Here is a 4,231-nt window from a genome sequence, read left to right as displayed (position 1 = left end):
AATAATTTCAGGGGCACCTGGGTGGCTCCCACCGTTAAGGGTCTGACTCTTGGTTTCTGCACAGGTCATGATCTCGCAGATTGTGAGTGTGAGCCCTGCTTAGGGCTCTGTGCTGACAGCTCAGAGCCTGAAGCCTGCTTTGGATTCTGCGTCTCCCCCCCCCCCCCCCCCCGCCCCGCCCTTACCCTCCCCTGCTGGCACTTTGTCTCTCTCTCTTTCAAAAATAAATAAACATTAAAAAAAATAATAATTTAAAAATGTTTCAAATCTGTATACTCTTTGATCAAGCAATTCCACTTCTCCAAATGTATCCTATGGAAACATCTGCCCAACTAAAATGGACGTACAAGGATTTTCGTTGTAGCATTATTTACTACCGGAAATTTATTATAGGAAAACTGGGGGAAAGTCCAGCAAGAGAGTAGATTGGGACTCCTCCAAGCCTCCACCAGACGCGCGGAGCTGAGCCAGCCCGACCGAGCGACGAGTGCCCTTCTCCCTCCTGCGGAGCCCCAGCTCAGACCCTTTCCGCGACCGGGGCTCGGCCCACAACCGCCTCTCCCACCAGGCCTGCGGGCGGCCGGGGCTGCCCGGGGAGTGAGCGCAGCGGTTCGGCCACAGCGGGTGGCCGTTCTACGTGCGCTCGCTGCCCGTGGCCGCGGTCTAGGGCCCCGCCGCGGGGGCCGCGCCCGCCGGCGGCCCCGGGCTCGGCCGGTTAGCTCAGCGGCGGCGTCTGGAAGATCTCGCAGCCGCAGACCGCTGGCGCGTGTCCTTGGAAGTCAACCGCTCCGCCTCCGAGGAGCCGACGGTCGAGAGCGAGGAATGCGTAGTGGATGGAAGATCACTGGCAAGCTCGAAGAGAGGTAGGACGGCCATGGCTGCTTCTCCCCGGGCTTCGCTCAAAAACACACGCTGCCCCCTGGTGTGGACCCCACCCTGGTCTCCTCCTCTCTGTCCCCTGAGGGCAGGCTCGCCGTGGGGGCCTCGATGACCAGCCAGCTTGAGGCCCCAGAAGCTGGGAAGCCGAGAAGCCTGGAGCCAAGTGAAGGCCTTAGCCTTGCTGTACACCCTCCCCCTCAGTAGCCACCTCTGACCATCCCCACCTGCCAACCCGTAAGCTCTTTTCATACTTTACCTTCTGTTTTTGTCAAAGTTCGAAGCAACTCCCCACGCCCACCACACCCTCAAAAAAGAGTACATTGGTTCAACTTTTGGTTAACCATACAATAGCCCACGAAGCTATGAAAAAGGATAAGGTAGATCCATACCTCTTGATGTAGCCAATATGTCCTCCAAGTATTGTCAAGTTAAAAAAAAAAAAAAAAAGATGAAAATCTAGTAGGTTCCCAATGAATCCTTCTATATAAAAATAGAAATCTATATATACATTGAAACCCTGGAAAACTATACAGCTCATTAAACTTTTATGATGGGCTAGCTTTGGGATGGATTTAAATTTTCCCATTCTTGGGGTGCCTGGGTCACTCAGTGGGGTAAGCATCTGACTCTTGGTTTGGGCTCAAGTTGACGTCACAGTTGGTGAGTTGGAGCCTGCATGGGGCTCCGTACTTACAGTGTGGAACCTGCTTGGGATTCTCTCTCCCTCTCTCTGCCCCCCCCCCCCCCCCCCGCTCTCTCTCTCTCTCGCAAAATAAATAAATAAACTTTAAAAAAAAGTTGTCATCACACACACAGAATTTGTGTTGGTGACAGATGTTAACTGAAACTAATTATACGCCAACTATGTCAATTATACCTCAATTTTAAAAAATGAAAAAGAAAAGGCAGAAACAGAATAGTGTAAATAGCATGCTACCTGTTTTTGTAAGAAAGAGAGAGAAATAAGAAAAAATATGTTTTTAAGCCACTTTATTGAGGTATAATTGACATAAAAAAAAGCTGTACAAATTTGATGTATACAACTTCATGAATAATAGAAACTTATCTATATTCACTTTTTATTGAGGTATAATTGACATATTATATTAGTTTCAGGTGTACAACATAACGACTCAATATTTGTACATATTGCAAAATGATCACCACGGTAAGTCTAGTTAACATCCATCACCACACATAGTTATAAAACAGGTTTTTTATGATAGGAACTTCTAAAATCTACTCTCTGAACAACTTCTGAATATGCAATACAGTATTTTTAATTTTTTTTTATTTTTTAAAGAGAGAGAATGCATGAACAGAGGAGAGGGGCACAAGGAGAGAGGGAGGGATCTTTTTTTTTTATTTTTTTATATTTATTTATTTTGAGAGAGAGATAGCAGAAGGAGCAGGCAGAGAGAAGGAGAGACAGAATCTCAAGCAGGCTCCATGCACCATCAGTGCAGAGCCTGATGCAGGGCTTGAACTCACCAACTGCAAGATCATAGCTTGAGCAGAGATCAAGAGTCAGACACTTAACCGACTGAACCACCCAGGCACCCTGAGGGGGAAGAATCTTAAGCAGGCTCCACATTCAGCATGGAGCCCAACGCAGGGCTTGATCCCACAACCGTGACATCATGACCTGAGCCGAAATCAAGAGTTGGACATCGGGGCGCCTGGGTGGCTCAGTCGGTTAAGCGGCAGACTTTGGCTCAGGTGGTGATCTTGCGGTCCGTGAATTCGAGCCTCGCATCGGGCTCTGTGCTTACAGCTCAGAGACTGGAGCCTGTTTCAGATTCTGTGTCTCCCTCTCTCTGATCCTCCCCCGTTCATGTTCTGTCTCTCTCTCTCAAAAATAAACGTTAAAAAAAAAAATTAGAAAAAAGAGTTGGACATCTAACCAACTGAGCCACCCAGACACCCCTGCAAAACAGTATTATTAATTATAGTCATCATGCTATACACGACATCTTATATGTACTTCTATTTACATAAATAAAGACTGGAAGGATTCACAATATGTGAATAAAAGTGGTTCTCTATAGATGGCAGGTGGGGAGGTAATGAGCTGGCTGGGGGTATAAGTGCAACCAAGACTTCTAAGCACAGACCTTTTAATATTGTTTTGACATTTGAAGCAAGTATTACCTTTATGAAAAAATGAATTATGAAAAACCCAGCAACAATGGCATCATCAAATCTAGTGAGGATGTGATAAACTTATTTTACTCACACACACAGTCATCTCCATTCAAGCAAGCGTTATTCATTGCCAATGTCAGAGGTCATCCTCCAGTTGATTTTTAAAAATTTTTTTCTTTAAATCTTCTGGAACTCTGTGGTACACTGCAAGGAAATGTGATGCCGGGGCAGTGACTAGCCCAGTATCACAGAGGCTGCAAAAAAATCTAGGTGAAGATGGGTAAAATGGAGCTTTCTTTCTTTTAAGGATGCCAAGCATATGAACTTGCCTATGGCTCTTGGTGGAAGGCAGAGATGATCATTTTCCACTACAGAAGCCATAATGGCCAGATACTCGCTTTTCCCTCTGCCTTTGCACATAGGGCATAGGCTCCTAGGACACAGGGTCAGAGATAATTAGCTGCATCCTCCCCAGAACCTGAAATAAGAGCTAATGGTATGAAGAATCCTTTCTAGGTCATCACCAATAGCAAAGCCACCATCTGTGTCCTGGGACAGTGACAGTATCCTGAAACCAATGTTAGTAGCGTCCAGGGTTAACAGTAGGTCCAATGGTGATATCCTTCGTCCCATGCTGACAGACCAAACAGATTCGTCAGTGGCCTCACTTTACATCTCTGGTTTCATTTTACAGCATAAAATTTTGCTGCATCTCTGACTGCATAGCCTCCCTTGGACCTGCCTATTTTCCAGGTCAGTGTCTCCAAATCTCCCTAGTTTCATTCTATACATTCCATTTTCCTTAAATCTGTCAGAATTGGTTTCTGTTGCTTGAAGAATCTGATTCTGGATTGCATTAGGGGTTCTCTACCTGGAAACCAGAGGAAATAAGGGAACTGACAACCTAGCCAGGATCTCAAGCCTATACCTCTGATGGAAAAGAAATAGAGAAGAGGGTAAAACAGTCCCATAAATCTTAGAAGTGTGTGTGTGTGTGTGTGTGTGTGTGTGTGTGTGTGTGTTTGTGTGTGTGTTACAGGGCAGCAGTGGGGGGTGGGGGTGGGTGGCTTTCCTAAGAAGACGCTGCTGGACCTGGGTCCTGGGTTAGGCTGGATCTGAAGCTTGCTGGGAGCGTTGACTGGTACACATGTGATGGTATTAGCCAATTGGCGATTGGAGGTAAAAACTTGAGGGTAAGGTAGCATAG

General features: G+C 46.4%; 1 pseudogene; it reads left to right on the top strand.

Annotated features, from left to right (window-relative positions):
• Window positions 1-337: 337 nt before the first annotated feature.
• On the top strand, window positions 338-4,003 carry LOC125147599 (heat shock protein beta-1-like; annotated as a pseudogene).
• The last annotated feature ends 228 nt before the right edge of the window (window positions 4,004-4,231 follow it).

This window comes from Prionailurus viverrinus, chromosome D2 (genome assembly GCF_022837055.1).
Source record: "Prionailurus viverrinus isolate Anna chromosome D2, UM_Priviv_1.0, whole genome shotgun sequence".
In the NCBI taxonomy this organism is placed as follows: Eukaryota; Metazoa; Chordata; class Mammalia; order Carnivora; family Felidae; genus Prionailurus; species Prionailurus viverrinus.
The sequence above is the reverse complement of the archived record's forward strand: the minus strand, read 5'-3'. Positions and strand labels throughout refer to the sequence as shown.